This window comes from Coptis chinensis, chromosome 1 (genome assembly GCF_015680905.1).
Source record: "Coptis chinensis isolate HL-2020 chromosome 1, ASM1568090v1, whole genome shotgun sequence".
In the NCBI taxonomy this organism is placed as follows: Eukaryota; Viridiplantae; Streptophyta; class Magnoliopsida; order Ranunculales; family Ranunculaceae; genus Coptis; species Coptis chinensis.
This window is the reverse complement of record NC_141456.1, coordinates 5814332-5830956: the sequence shown is the minus strand read 5'-3', so window position 1 is coordinate 5830956 and position 16625 is coordinate 5814332. Positions and strand designations below refer to the sequence as shown.

General features: G+C 43.7%; 1 long non-coding RNA gene across 4 annotated transcripts; it reads right to left on the bottom strand.

Moving 5' to 3' along the window:
* Nucleotides 1–5569: 5569 nt before the first annotated feature.
* LOC147521629 (uncharacterized) lies at nucleotides 5570–7856 on the bottom strand. 4 transcript variants are annotated; one of them, XR_015194308.1, is made up of 4 exons: nucleotides 7001–7813; nucleotides 6771–6842; nucleotides 6045–6503; nucleotides 5570–5879 (listed from the first exon to the last, which is right to left on the bottom strand). It is a non-coding gene; the product is annotated as an uncharacterized LOC147521629 (long non-coding RNA). The 4 variants fall into 4 exon arrangements; XR_015194300.1 differs by having other exon boundaries at nucleotides 6045–6842; nucleotides 7001–7822; XR_015194306.1 differs by having other exon boundaries at nucleotides 6771–7810.
* Nucleotides 7857–16625: the final 8769 nt, after the last annotated feature.

Sequence of the window (16625 nt, the reverse complement as noted above, 5' to 3'; positions counted from 1 at the left end):
TATGCGATAGGTCCCCATACCCCCTCTGCCTACGATGAATCCCCCATGCTTGAATATGTGGAATCAGGTCATGAGTCTCATCCTCTTCTAACCTCTTCAACACAGGATGCATCACACGAAAATGTTCGTACCACCAATACTGCCATCAATAGATAAAATACAATATCAATATATATAAACATGTCAACATTAATAATTAGATAAATAAATGAAATGAAACAATAACTTAATAAATAAGACTTACCGGTATAATCCAAACAAAGCCGCACAAATTGCCTTTAGTGGCTTTCGTCTCAACTGCGAGGTCTAGCCATCCGGTAAAGGTATGCCAAGATGGATTGACCCGGTCATAATCCCACATCCTCTCTATCGCCCCGGCACAAATGCCATCCACCCGATAAGTAAATAACTATCAAGATATCCAAATAATACCGCGACCAACAAAGTAGAAGAGGAAGGCACGTTCATACTCGTAGATCGACTCCTCACCAATATGATAATCTTTCGGCTTCTACTTGAGTCTATTCAAATATCTCAAGTAAACCAACTCATATTTATAGCTCCTCCCTTAAAACCGCCAAATTGATAATCTCAAAAACCGCCTTGCTCATCATCTTCAACCAAATCAAAACCTTTAAAGAAACTCATCGCGTAGTAAAACCGCTTCTAAAGTTTCATCAAAAGGAAACGACATCTCCATAACCAATTGGGATACCCGTGAGCATTGTGAAATCAAGAGGGTAATCCCAAGCTCACCCCATGGGAAATGGAATGTGTGGGTAGTTTGCTACCACCGCCAACTATCCCAAACAACAACGCGATCATTTTGTCCCAAATTAGAATTCAAAAGTTCCCAAATGGTATGGCGGATATATAATGTCCAGAACCGTGACAAAATTAGGATCCGTTTTTATTTCATACAACGCCACCACGACATAACATTTGAAAGTGCACAACGCACTTTCCATAGGTGTATTTCCTACATTCAACCAACACGCAATACGATATAATTACAACTAATTTTTTTTTAAAACAATGCAACAAATTCAAACTAATTACACAACAACAAACTTGATATAAACTAACATAAATAATAATAATTAACATAAAAAAAAATCAAAAACTTACTTGAGACTCCGCCACTCGATTTGCTACGTGTCGGACCGATGTTGACGCTAATGGTGGGTGTTCCTCGATTTCACAACGCGGTAGAAAATTGAACCCAAGTTCAATTTCGTCCTCCTCGCCCACATTACGCGTTCTCAACGATGATCCTTTTTGCCCATTTTTTTTGGAAATTTTAACATTTCCAAACCATCGGGAATGCTCTTCATGTGGTGAGGTTGGTGGGGATGCATTGGGGGTGGAGAAGTCATTATGAATGGAACTTTGTGTCAAAAGGTTGTTAATGGAGGCTAGAAAATCGCAATTTTGGCTGGAAAGAAAGTGAAAATGGAGCATGTTCGCGTCTGTTCATATTGAGCCATCAGACGAGATGTTTTATAAAATACCAGACGGGATGTTACATTCCGTCTCGTATCAAAAACTTCCAGACGGAATCTAACATCCCGTCCGAGATATTTTTTATCACCTTTGCATTGCACAGCTTCACCTTGTTTTTCACCGGGTTGGTGAAAAGCAGGTGAATAAGTGATGAGGTGGTGGTGAATAAGGGGAACTATCACCGCGCATTGCAAATGCTCTTACAAGAAATTGGTCCAAGGCCCATTGTCGACTGATTTTTGAGTGAAAATAATCCTTAACAACAAATGGCCCGGATTTGAAATATTTTCGATTTTATTTTTTCTATCGTTTTACTATAAACAATAAGTGTTCATACCTTATGTTGATGTGTGAACAATAATTGTTCATACCCAAATAGGTAAACGTACCTCATACAATATATTGATGTATGAATAATAATTGTTCATAACTCATGCAACGCTATTAGGAGCGGGAGCATTAAGATCGCGACCATTGCCATTGTGATAGGGTATCACAGGTCTAGGATTTCCAGTTACATTGGGCAACTCAGACAAGGACCGCGACAACGTCTCGAGCATTCTCTCTGGAGCCACACCAGGAAGAATATATTGTAAACAGAATACATTAAATCCCCAAAAGTATAAGACAAACACATAAAAAAAAATAGGAACACTGAACTTATCTACGACTATATTTTCGAAATGTAACTGAACGGGTTCTAATGTCAGCATACCATATGTAGTGATAATTCTCGACACAAACCCATTTAAACTGCAATACATTAAATTAAGAAAACATGAACTGACTGAAAGAACAAAAAAAATCTTAAAATGCAAGGACAAATTAGGAGAAAGTACACTCTATTGGACTGGCGTCAGGAACCGAACCCATAATTCATGTAGAAAAGAAATCTAAAAGGACCGTGATAGATATTAACAATCATATTATTAATCAAAGCAAAGTTATCAAAATTAACCAAAAAATTTACTACATTCATGACTTATGGAATAAACTAGCTCATTTAAGCTAAGATCAAATACACTAATGAGATCAATAAACAACTTACTAAAATATATGATCCTGTTGGTGCTCCTAATGGCAATGATCCTGGTGCTCCTAATGGCGATGATCTTAATGGCAATCCTCTCGCACCTAATGGCGTTGCTCTTGCTCCCGCTCCTAATGGCAATGCTCCTACAATGATCTCGCTTCTAATGGCATTGATCCCGCTACTAATGGCAATGATCTCAATCCTAGTGGCGATGATCCCGCTCCCTGCTCCTAATGGCAATGATCTTGCTGGTGCTCCTAATGACGATGATCCTGCTGCTCTTAATGGCAATGATCATGTTGTTGCTCTTAATGGCGATGATCTTGCTGCTCTTAATGGCGATGATCCTGCTGGTGCTCCCATAGATGGATATAGGGGGGTGCGTGTGGAGGCAGTCACACCCCCTGAGATTAGAAAAGTTCTACTACCACATAACTAATTGCCTAGAAAAATCTTCAAACTATAAGGACTCGCACTCCCCAATTTTTTAGCAAACTTCCACTACCTATAGTGAGAATATAGTTTTTTTTTACTTCTCTTTTTGCCCTTACAAAATTATCATTTTTCATTTATTTTGAGTCCAAAACCATTAAAGAGAGACAAATGTGTATTTGAAGGTTTGATGGGTTAATAAAACTAAAACAAATAGCCAAAGGTCCAAAGCCCAACTGGTCAGTTTGTATAATTCTAATCACCCATAACAAACCCATAAGTTCTCCCTCATTTCTTTCACTCTCAATTCTTAAACAAGCGTCAAACCTCAACCCAAACAAAAAACAAAAAACAAATTCATAAAGGACTTGTGACGCAACTTGTTGCACGCTCGTCCTAATTATTTGTAAAACTCGTTATCATTATCAATAAAATTTTCACTTAAAAAAACAAAAAAACAAAAAACAAAACAAAATAAGGTAATTTTTTACTTTCAATGTTAATCTTTTATAGTTTTTTCCACATGATAGTAGGGTTATATAGACTTATAGTATTATAGGAAGTTAACAATTTGTTGAATTGTTGTAGACTTGTGAACTAGATTATGTAGATATATATAGACATAACGTTTGTCATAATTATTTGTAAAACTCGTTATTATTATCAATAAAATTTACACTTAAAAAAACAAAAAACAAATATATAACAAAACAAAACAAAGTAATTTTTTACTTTCAATGTTAATTTTTTATAGTTTTATCCACATAATAGTATGATTATATAGACTTATAGTATTATAGGAAGTTAACAATTTGTTGAATTGTTGTAGACTCGTGGACTAGATTATGTACATATTTATAGACATAGTAGTATCAATTAATGGCTTAAGTGCTTAAATAGTTAATTTTGTCAGTCAATATTAAATTCTTAGTAGTCAACGCACTTTAATTTTCTGAATTAAAATACTTTCTGGCCTGATCTCTTCTTCCTTTCTTGGAATGGGAATGTTAGGTTCAAGAGAGTCAGTTAGGGTTCGCACTTTCAGAACAGGTGTTGCTAGCAGAATAGGTTGCTAGGTAAGAATCCATCCCTCCGGCCCCAGTACTTGCACTTGGAGCTAGGGATTACTGCTTCAGGTATTTCCTACTTCATAACAACAGGCCTACTGTGAAACTAAACTCTCTCTCTCTTGCCTATTCCTTTATTTGCATACTTTTTTTTTTTTTTTTTTTGGATACCTGCACATAATCTCGCACCCCCTGGTTTAAAATCCTGGCTCCGTCCCTGGGTCCTGGCGGTGATCCTGCTTCAAAATCTGGTTGGAGTTGGCTCAACCTTGGTTTTTTAACATTCAGTAGGGCTGCCTGGTTTGTATTCTGAGAAATTGTTGTGGCTGTATGTTTTTTGATGTTATGTTGATTTCTGGTTGTTTACTGAGAACTTTTTGTTTGGTATATGGATTTTGAGAACTTGTTGTAGCCAGTGTAGCAAAGGCGTTAAAGCGCATCTAAGGCGTAACACCCTCTTGTGCCTTAGGCGCAAGGCGCGAGGCGTGGCGCGCGCCTGATTAAAGTGAGGCGCGTAGTAATAAAAAAATAGATATATCAAATAAAAAATAAAATAAATATTAAATATGACATGAATTATCACTGATTTGCTTAGCCAAACTTTAAAATTAATTTTATGTGATTGTAAACATAAAACCATTGTAGTCATTTAAAAGAAAAATCTTAAGCAATAAGTAAAGAGCAAAATAAAACTCGTATCTCTCAATACAATCTAGCTCAACTTCAATAAACTAAAATAATGAACTGATAGAATTGAGTCAAATGAGTTCTTCATAAAATAGAACACGTGATTCAATTTTAGAATCCCGTAAAACTTCATTTAAAATTTAATCCATCTTTATGTCTTCTCTCAATCCATACAACTTAACAAAAACTAGTCAAAATTAAATTTAAAGTGTACTCTACAATGAAACTTACTAAATTTGTACATTTTCTTATATCATACAACAATTGGATCGAGTGTAAATATGTCACGTATAGCAAAAATTGTAAAAAAAAACGAAAAAATTGTAAAAGTTGATAAAAGCGCTACCATGCTTTCGACAAAAGCAAAAAGCGCACGCCTTATGTTACCTCTCGCGCCTTGGTCAAGGCGAGGCACTAAAAGTGCGCCTCGCTTTAAGCGCGCCTAGACGCGCGCCTTGACTACTTTGTAGCTGTGTTGTTAATGGTTTCGGGCCGGGCCAAATTTAGTCCGGGCCAGACCTAATTTAGTCGCTCAAACAGTACATTTTTCTGCACCCTTTTAGCTGCGATCTATTTATTTTCTGCACTGGAATTGAGAAGCCCCGACCCTGGAGGGTTTTGGTCTTTTGGAACATCCTTTTAGTTATGATCTAATTATTTATTTTCATAAAATTGAGATTGAGGATGAAGATGAGATTGCGTCTGGAAATTCACATCCAAGAACCAAAGAGCATCCTATCAAAACGAAATCTTGAACCAAGAAAATTCTCGCATCCCTGAGGGGAGATAGCATAGCAGTTCTACTGTTGACTACAATGAATAAAACTAGAGTAAAACACGCTGTCTATTATGATACATAGAAAAGTAGTAATTCTTTAAATTTACAATTCCACGCCTGTTTCATAAATAGAAATGAAATACAGTTCAGAAGTCATAACCATGCTCTTTTCCACAACCCTAACCTCATCAGAGTGATTAACCACAAGAAGTTCCAATCATGTTTAAAACCGTGTACGTCGCAAGATATATGTGCCCAACTGCCCAATCTCAAATGAAGTCACAACTATGCTTCCTCAATCCATCTCCACCTCCGTCCTACCTTCTCAAGAACCTGTGCACGTGCTTGGCTTCGCCTTGACTCGTCCTCAATCCATGACCTGCGTAGAGCAGAAGTCACCAGACAAGACAAACAAAATACGTTTGGAGCTGAAAATCCCAAAACACAATTGGTTGCTATTGATGGGGTTAAAAACTTTCTGACACCCACACATACAGACACATTAGAGAGTTTATTATTACCACACACAGACACAGGGGCTTACCTTAACATACGAAGAGCTTCTTCTTCAGCTTCCAGTATAGATTTAGCCTCAATTATGCCATCTTGCTTGGCTTGTAAATTAATGGACATATCCTCTAAATTCTTCTGTTTAGCTGCATAATCAGCTCTCTCTGGCTACGTGAATGTTTGGAACTTCTCCTTTTGAGAGAACATTACCCGTCAAACGAGTACCTTCACCAACTTGATACCTAGCTTATCGCCCCTTGAACATCCATCAATGACTTTGCCACCTCTTTGGCATTCTTTGAGATTGCATAACTACTAGATGGGATTGAAGAACTGACGTTAACTTTTGACAGAAAGACATTGGAGGTTGATTTCTCAAACTATCTGCTCGGTCCAAGGACTGGCGACATGAAACTCTAGTTGCTTACACTTCTGCCCTCTGAAATAGATGAGAGCATCATCAATCCTACTTGACAAATTAGGAATATCTTTCCTGGATATTACAGAGAAAACGAATATCAATTATTTTCGGTTGTCTTGTAGAGTAATTGAAAGAAAATATAGACAGTAAGGCACGTCTTGTGAGTATGCCTTATCCAAGTACCATTACCTGTGCGTCCAATCTGTCTGTTCATTCAACAAATAAATACAAAAAATAACTAAATATAAAACCCGAACCTGCATGCCACTTAATCTTCAAGACATTGCCTTACAGACACCACTTTAACAACATAGCAATTTACTATTCTTCGCTACCTACCTGCATCAGCTCAACTTTCTGACCCCTTTGCCACAAGCCTTTTCCCTGTCCAGAATTTCCCACTCCTAACATCTTAAACACCAAGGTTTGTAACCTAGAGTTAGGACATAGACTCGATTTATTTAAAATATATAATTATTAGGTTGCAATACATAGCAAACTCAACAACATCATTTATGTAATGATGGCTTTGATCTTTTTCACATCCGGATTTTGGTCAAAGCAATTACCTGTTTTGCAGCATGTCAGCTAGCAATCATGTCAAGCAAGGCCTTTAAATAGCATCAGGCATCTTTTTAAGTTTTCATCAGGATTTCATCTTGACGACTCACCATCTCTAGAAGTATTCTGAGTGAATCGTTTTGCACTACTCCATTTAAGAGTACTTTACCCCAGTCAAATAATCTCAACACCTGCTTAAAATGCTCAAGTAACATAGTATTAAAAATGGCTGAACGACTCTGCTAAGAGGATGCCGTTGTCTTCGACAGAAAGCCATAGGAGGTTGATTTTGCAATTCCATCACCCAGAAACTAGCAATGGATGTGTGATCACCCAGACTCACACTCCCACCCCTTTTTCTCTCTCTAAAATAGAGCTATTTCTGTTCTGTTACCATCAAGGCAACCTGAATTCTATGAACATTGAATTCCTTATGAAAACTCAAAATAAAAATAATACTAATTCAGTAATAAACCAATAATCACAATAATAACTACTACAAAGTTAGAACTTAAAACCGGGCCAAACCATTCCACATTAATAATCTTAAAGCCTCCTTGCAGATCCAATTATCTTGAAGAAGAAAGACCAGTCATGATAATATATTTCAATAATTTCCAGCAACTCTTGGTTTTAATTTAAAAGGTCGTCCACTATAAAGTCACAAGCAGCAAATTACATGTGGAAGTCAGTATTTACGTGGGCGATGAATAAATAGCAGCTGCCATATGGCTTGAACGTCTAGATAAACATCTGTGACCAGAAACTAGATAAATGTAAAAGTCGTATAGAAATCTTCTACTGGCATATGTATGAGACAAAAGGAGGAAGAGTAGGATACCTATAACTCAATGCCAGAGAATGGTTTCTTTCTTGATAATTGTAATAACCATTTTCATAAGATGGGCCTTTGTAGGTATTGGGCCCAGAGAATAGGCTCAAGACCCTACTAGGCCCCATGAGGTAAACTTAAAGAGGAGATATAAAAGTGAGGAGAGGAGGACTTGAGAAGAGGAGAAAAAGTGAAGGGAAGGAGAAAAGAAGAAATGGAGGAAAGAGGCACCAGATAGAGAAAAAGAGAAAGGTTGAGGGGAGGAAGAGGGAGGAGGGAGGAGACAACAACCGGTAGGTGGAGACGACGCCGAGAGGAAGCCGGAGGAAATCTAGAGAAGGGGGGTATGGAGACGGCCGGAGAGGGAGAAGGAAGAGGAGGGGAAATCTAGAGAAGGGGAGTATGGAGACGTCGGCCAGAGAGGAGGAGGAAGAGGAGGGGAAATCTAGAGAAAGGGAGTATGGAGACGTCAGCCAGAGAGGAGGAGAAAGAGGAGGGGAGATCTAGAGAAAAGAAGAGGCGTCGCCATCGAGAGGAGGAGGAAGATGAGGGAGATCTAGAGAAGGGGAGTATGGAGGCGTCGGCGCCGAGAGAGGAGGAGGAAGAGGAGGAAAGATCTAGAAAAGAAGAAGCGGGGAGACAGCGGCCCATAGAGGAGGAGGAGTAGTGAGATGATGTCCCTATGATGAAAGAAGAAGAGATACGAGATATCAATAGTAGAGAAGGGAGAAGACGACGGCCAAAGGAGGCACGAGACGGCCCGAGGATACAACGGAGAGGAGGAGGAGTAGGGAGATGATGTCTTGAGATAAGGAGGAAGAGAGGAGGAGATATCTATAGCAGAGAGAAGGGGAAGACGACGGCCCGGAGGAGGCAGACGACCAAAAGGAGACGCGGCCCGAGGATATCTGGATCCGCGCCGAGAGAAGGAGTAGGGAGATGATGTCTCGAGATAAGGAGGAAGAGAGGAGGAGATATCTCCAGCGGAGTAGGGAGAAACAGCGACCGCAGGAGATGATGACGAAAAAAGACGACGGCCCGAGGATCTCACGACGAGGAGGAGGAGTAGGGAGATGATGTCCCGAGATAAGGGAGGAAGAGAGGAGGAGATATCTATAAGAGAAGGGGAGAAGACGACGCCGCAGGAGACGATGGCCAAAGGAGACGACGGCCCGAAGGATAGACGCCGGAAGAGGAGTAGGGAGATGATGTCTCGAGATAAGGAAGAAGAGAGGAGGAGATATCTATAGCAGAGAAGGGAGAAGACGACGGCCATAGAGGAGAGGAGTGGAGATGATGTCTCGAGATAAGGAGGAAGAAGGAGGAGGTATCTAGAGCAGAGAAGGAGGATGACGGCCATAGGAATGGCGGCCAAAAGAGACGACCACGAGGAGGAGCAAAACCAAAAAGAGACAAGAGATGAGACGACAGTCGGAGAGGATGAGGAATAGGAGGAGATCTAGAGAAGAGAAGAAGGGGAGGCAAACAGCCGGAGAGGGAGGAGGAGTAGGAGATGATGTCCCGAGATGAGAAAGAAGAGAGGAGGAGATATCTATATGAGAGAAGGAAAAAGACGAAAGTCGAGGAGACGACGGCCGGAGGATAAAACGGCAGAGCTGTGGAGGAGGAGTGAGATGATGTCCCGAGATGAGGAGGAAGAGAGGAGGAGATATCTATAAGAGGAAGTGGAGAAGACGGCGGCCGGAGGATCACGACGAGAGGAGGAGAGGTGGGAGATGATGTCCCGAGATGAGGAGGAAGAGAGGAGGAGATATTTAGAGCAAAAAGGGGAGGAGACGACGGCCATAGGAACGGCGCCCAAAGGAGACGACGTTGTTAGAGAGAGCCACGCCAAAAGGAGACACCCGAGGAAGGAGAGGAATAGGAGGAGAGATCTTGAGAAGAAGAGTAGGTGGTGACGACATCCGTGGAGGAGGAGAAACCTAGATAAGAGGAGGCAGAATGAGGAGACAACGAGAGGAGAATAGGGAGACAACTAGAGGAGATGACATCTAGAGAGGAGGAGAATCCAAGAGTGAGATAGAAAGAGTGGAGAGAGGAGAGAACCACGGTGCGCCTTGGATCCCTTGATAAGGGGTACATAACTCCAACCCAATGGGTTCAAATGGATGAAGTCGATTAGGTGTATTGTTCGGGCCTCATCAACCAAGTAGTCGAAATTATAAAAATAAAAAAAATTGTGAAATGGGTCGCAACAAATAAATGCGTGGGGACAAGACGAGCTATCCCCGATATAGTTCGCGACTACCCGAAAGTGAAATGTGGGGTGGATGAGCCCTCCGTGGACCCTCGTGTCCAAAATGCCGGGCAGTGCAAATCGAGCCGCCCCATCATGTTCGGGTTTCGAAATGGATAGGATCCGGACCTCATGTCCAAACAAATGGCGGGTGGGAGGCGGCAGGCGCCCCCTGTCCGGTCCGGGCCTCGAAATGCGAGATAGGATCCGTGGACCCTCGTGGTCCAAACAAATGGGAAGGAAGCCGAAGCCGCCCCGCATCGGGCGTGTCTCGAGCCCGATAGGATCCGGCGACCCCCGTGTCCAAACAAATACAGTGGGTAAGCGGCAGTCCCCTTAATTCCTCGCGGTCCGCCCTCGAAAGCGTGATAGGGATATATGGACATGAGATCCGAAGTCAAGCTCGGGGCAAGCGGAGTTGCCCCCTCATCGACTCCACTCCCCAAAGCGAGACAAATGGGGATGAGCCTCCACGGAGATGAGATCCGACCAAACATGGGGCAAGCCGAAGTTGTTCTCATCGATCTCACCCGGAAAGCGTAGGACGGGGGGGAATGAGCCTTCCAGATGAGAGATCCGGATCAAACATGGGGGGCAAGCTGAAGGCCCTCATCGACTCCACCTGTGAGCGATAGACGGGGGGGATGAGCCCTCCGCAGAGATGAGATCCGAATCAAACATGGGGGCAAGCTGAGTTGCCCCTCATCAGACTCCATTCTAGAGCAGAGACAGCAGGGGGATAAGCCCTCCGCGAGCCGGAGTTCCAAATTGCAATTGGGAGCAAGCAACATATCTAGAAGGAATAATACTATCGAAGTTCGGAAAGAGAAATAGGGATGAGGCCCTTGGGAAGAGATATCGTGTCTCCAAAGTAAGTGCAAAGGGAAAGAGACCCTTGGCGGATACAATGTTGAGTTCTATGAAGGGTGAGACACTCATGGACATAGTGGCGAAGCCCGGAGAGAGATGCATGGTGGTCGGCCGAATTTCTGCCACACCCGCCGCATGAAGCCCCGAAGGAGAGTTTACGGCGGGCCGAGACACCCGCTGACATAAGTGGCGAAGCCCGAGGGAGAGATGCATGGTGGCTGAGGCGAGACACTCCGCGGACATAGTAGTGAGTTATGTGAAGGAAAGCTTATGGTCAATAAAACACCCGCCGGACATAAGGGGTGAGTTTTATAAAAGAGAGATGGGCGGTTAAGGTGAATACTTCGGACATAGAATGTAGACGCTGAATGAGAGCTTGTGGTCAATGACACCCGTGGACATAGTGGTGGAAGCATCTAAAGGAGAGATGGTGGCTGATGTGGGTGACACCTCGGCATGGTAGTGAGTTCCCGGTAAGGAGAGAGCGGTGGTCGGGTGAGGCGCCCCACCCACATGGGGAGTTCTATGTGGAAAAGTGCCGAAGGTGGTTAAAGGGTTAAGACACATCATGGGCATTGTATCGAGTTGAAGAGTGAGAGCTAAGGATGAGACCCTTCGCGGATACGCAATGAGGTATATGAACTAACCGATGGATCGAGACACTTCACGGACATGATAATTGATGGTGAAGAGAGTGCCATGGGAAAGAGACACTTCGAGGAATGGTAGTGAATTCTATAAGAAGATCTAATAGCGTAGGCAGGGACTAAGTACCTTACGTACATGGATCCAAGAGCGCGGCCATGGATATGAACATCCCGAGGGAGAAGAAGATCGGCAGATAGCCTCAAGATAATCATGGATATCTAGAGTTCGTAGGGAGAGACAATGAAGTTCGAGACTTTCGTCCCCACGCCATCACCAACCCGGTAGGGGCAAAATGTAATAGCCATTTTCATAAGATGGGCTTTTGTAGGTATTGGGCTCCAGAGAATAGGCCCAAGACCCATGAGAGTAAACCTAAAGAGGAGATATAAAAAGGAGGAGAGGGAGGACTTGAGAAGAGGAGAAAAAAAGTGAAGGGAAGGAGAAAAGAAGAAATGGAGGAAAGAGGCACCGAGAGAGAAAAGAGAAAGGTTGAGGGAGGAGGAGGAGGAGAGACAACTAGAGTAGGGTGGAGACGACGGCCGAGGAGATCGCCGGGCCGGAGAGGAGGCGGAAGAGGAGGGAAATCTAGAGAAGAGGAGTATGGAGACATCGGCCGAGAGGAGGAGGAAGGGAGGGGAAATCTAGAGAAGGGGGAGTATGGAGACGCCGGGCCGAGAGGAGGAGGAGGAAGGGGAGGAAATTCTGAGAAGGGGAGCATGGAGACGCCAAATCGGGAGGAGGAAGGAGGAGGGGAGATCTAGAGAAGAGGAGAAGAGAGACGCCGGTCGAGGGAGGAAGATGAGGGAAGATCTAGAGAAGTGGGAGACATGGAGATGAGCCGCCGAGAGAGGAGGAGGAAGAGGAGGAAGATCTAGAGAAGAGGAGAGGGGGAGATGATGTCGGAGGAGGAGGAGGAGAGAGATGATGTCCCGAGATGAGGAAGAAGAGAGGAGGAGATATCTATATAGTAGAGAAGGAGAAGACGACGGGCGAGAGGAGACGGCCAAAGGGAGACATCAGAGGATATAACGCCGCAGGAGGAGGAATAGGAGATGATGTCTCGAGATAAGGAGGAAGAGAGGAAGAGAGGAAGAGATATCTATAGCGGAGAAGGGAGAAGACGCAGGCCGAGGAGACGATAGCAGAGAGGACGGCACCGAGGATGAGATCTGGCGGCCGAGAGAGAGAGTAGGGAGATGATGTCCTCGAGATAAGGAGGAAGAGAGGAGGAGATATCTCTAGCAGAGAAGGGGAAAGACGCCGCCGAGGGAGACGGCCAAAGGAGACGACGTCCGAGATACCACGAGAGAGAGGAGGAGGAGATGATGTCCGAGATAAGGAGGAAGAGAGGAAGAGATATCTATAGCGAGAGAAGGGAGAAGACGACGGCCGAGGAGACGACGGCCAAAAGGAGAGACGACGGCCCGAGGATACCACGCCGCGAGAGGAGGAGTAGGGAGATGATGTCTCGAGATAAGGAGGAAGAGAGGGAGGAGATATCTATAGCAGAAAGTGAGAAAGACGACGCCGAGGACGACGGCCCGAGGATACGACAGCCAGAGGGAGGAGTAGGGAGATGATGTCTCGAGATAAGGAGGAAGAGAGGAGGAGATATCTATAGCAGAGAAGGGAGAAGACGACGGCCATAGAGGAGGAGTAGGGAGATGATGTCTCGAGATAAGGAGGAAGAGAGGAGGAGGTATCTAGAGCAGAGAAGGGAGGAGACGACGGCCATAGGAATGGCGGCCAAAGGAGACGACGGTCAGAGGAGACGCCGGCCAAAGGAGAGACGACAGCTAGATGAGACGACAGCCAGAGAGGATGAGGAATAGGAGGGGAGATCTAGAGAAGAGGAGAAGGGGAGACGCGACAGCGGGAGGAGGAGTAGGAGATGATGTCCCGAGATGAAAAAAAGAAAAGGAGGAGGGAGATATCTATAGCGTGTAGAAGGAAAAAGACGAAGGTCGAGGAGACGACGGGCGAGGATAAGACAAAAGTGGAGGAGGAGGGTAGTGAGATGATGTCCCGAGATGAGGAGGAAGAGAGGAGGAGATATCTATAGCAGAGAAGAAGAGAAGACAGCGAGCCGTAGAGGAGAGTAGGGAGATGATGTCCCGAGATGAGGAGGAAGAGAGGAGGAGATATCTAGAGCAGAGAAGGGAGGAGACGACGACCATAGGAACGGCGGCCAAAGGAGACGACGGTTAGAGGAGATGCCGGCTAAAGGAGACGACAGCCAGAGAGGAGGAGGAATAGGAGGAGAGATCTTGAGAAGAAGAGTAGGGTGACAACATCCAGGGAGGAGGAGAAAGAGGAGGAGAAACCTAGATAAGAGGAGCCAGAATGAGGAGACAACGAGAGGAGAATAGGGAGACAACTAGAGGAGATGACATCTAGAGAGGAGGAAAATCCAAGAGTGAGATAGAAAAGAGTGGAGAGAGGAGAGAACTATGGTGCAGCTTGATCCCTCGATAAGGATGTAGGCAACCCAAATGGGTCTAGCTGATGAAGTCAGATTAGGTGTATTGTTCGCCTTCAGCATCTAACCAAGTAGTCGAGAATTATAAAAATAAAAAAAATTGTGAAATGGGTTGCAACAATAATGCTCAAGCATGTGCTTGTTATTGTTCGGCAGTAAAAGACGTCTGTGTAGCACAAACATAAGCAGTTTTTAGCTGTAAGCTATCCATATTATAACCGCAGAAACAACTACAGTCTATGGTGTTCAACAGAATCTATTATATTTGTGAATAGCTCATCAGATTTCTTTGGATCCAAATGGATTTGAACCATCAACCTCTCAACAAAGAGTGCTCTAACCATTTTGAGCTTATGGATCCATTATAGAAAACACACTAACAAATATATTAGCACCAAATATGTACTGAGGAGAATGTGTTACCAAACAGCTATTGTCCTGAACTATTCATAATTGGGGACTTTTGTCCTGAACTGGTTTTAAAGTTATTTATTCACTTCCTCCTTTGCTCCATTTCTGCAAAATGACCCAAAACATCAGGTCCTAAACCTCATAGCTTACTTACGCTTGAGAGAAGTAAATGACAAAAGACTGAGGACCACAGTTGAGAAGGCAGACAACAGTCCAAGAGCCAGAGACTGACCAGCGCAAACCTGTAAAAAATACTTATATCCCACGCTAGTCCAATATAAAGCAGAAGAAAGCGATAAATCATATAGCGTAACGGCGATTGTTCCTTCTGTAACTCAGGAGACAAGATCAATTTCATTTAAACCTTCTTCGCTTAAACACCCAGTGAAACTTTTCACATTTTAAGAACTAAGAATATGTGACGACAATAAATCTGAACTATGTCCTACTTATTCCAAAGATCTTTGGGAAACCTAGGGAGAGATAGATATATAGGAGAGGAACCACTTTTAGTCTTTCGTATCTTACTTAAAAGTGTTCCCCCCATCAAGCAAAACTGGATCGGATCAATTATTTTTCACATGAACCATGTCAACAGCCAAGGTTTTTGGCTGCTAGCGTTATGGAATTATGTCGAAGACCAGAGTCTATTTGTCTTTTTCTTTTTTTTTGTTCCTTCAATACTAACAACAGACACATATACAGACAATTTTAGCAAGTTAATGTTTTACCATCCCAACATCGACTCTAGAAACCACATTTGTTAGTAACTTAGTATGACAGGTGAGTAATCAATACGGGATCCGATCAGACCTAATGAAAAGTATTTCAAATAGGAGTATCTTACTTTCACCTTTCACATTTATCAGAAGTGTCGTGAGAAGTTCTTGAGCTATTTCCCGCCTAACAGAAAAATTGTGAGCCCATTAGAATCCCACTATTCTGCTGTAAATACCCTAGGCTGCGTTCTCATTAACGTCTCCTCAGCAGTTCTTAAAGAGTTCATTGAAGCCAGCATTGTACAGTGTAGGGGAGTGATATTCTCTATCCAGCACGCGCCTAGCATGGCGGGAATGACACATCGACCTATGGATACAGGTCGCATCCATGAGCTAGTAGAACGCCTACTGGGGGCGGTGATCGCATATCCGCGCTTAACTTCGCTAGGAAGTGACCAGATCCCCTATCCATAAGCAATCATGACTAAAGGTGTACTTGCACATATCTTGGCCGTCAGCCACTGGTCACGGCCGCAAGCTACTTGTACAGACTGCCACTCCACATCATTACAGCAGACCTATGAGGACAGTTCTCACGTGCTATCCTAATCTCCACCCCTCATTTGGGACATCCTTTACACGTGGTGAGCAAGGATACACTCTCAATCTCTATAAATACCTCTCCTATGAACTATGTCAGACCTGATTCTACTCTCCCCCATACAACCCAGAGTAAGATACATAGGCAGTTCGCTCTCAAGTTGAACTCGGTCTCATCCAATAACCTATTCCAGTCCCCCAGTGACTGTTTGTAAGGGAAAACCAAATCACACATTTACATTGGTGCCGTCTGTGGTCTCGATTACTTGAGAAACCAAACCATTTCCAAACAAATCCGTAGCCAAAACTCTCAAGCCCACGAAGCATGGCAAGCCTCGAAGCTCAACTCCACATTTTAGCATGACAACTAGGGACAGTGAACGAGCAAATAGCCGAGCTCGGGCAAAAAAACGTCACACTACGTTACGCAAGTGGATACACGTAACCCACTAGGTGTCATCACAGAGGACGGCGTCATCAACGTCGGTCCAACGAGATCAACGAATTTGAGCCAAAGGCTCGACAAAAATGCGGTAAAGAAAGATTCCACCCAGATAGTGCAAAAGATGCTGAAAACCTACCGCGCATCTCCATTTGCTGCTGAACTACTTCACAAAGTCTCTCCTCCAGACTTTGTCCAACCACGGTTCCCAATGTACGACGGCCGCACATGCCCAGGCCAGCATATAGCCCGATATGTTCAAAGCTTAGCACTCTACAGTGCACCAGAGTTCGACCACCTTCATTGCGGTCAAGTTTCTAGTCTAAAAGATGGCCCACTCGGCGGTTCTTCTTCCCTAGAAGGCGGACTCAATAA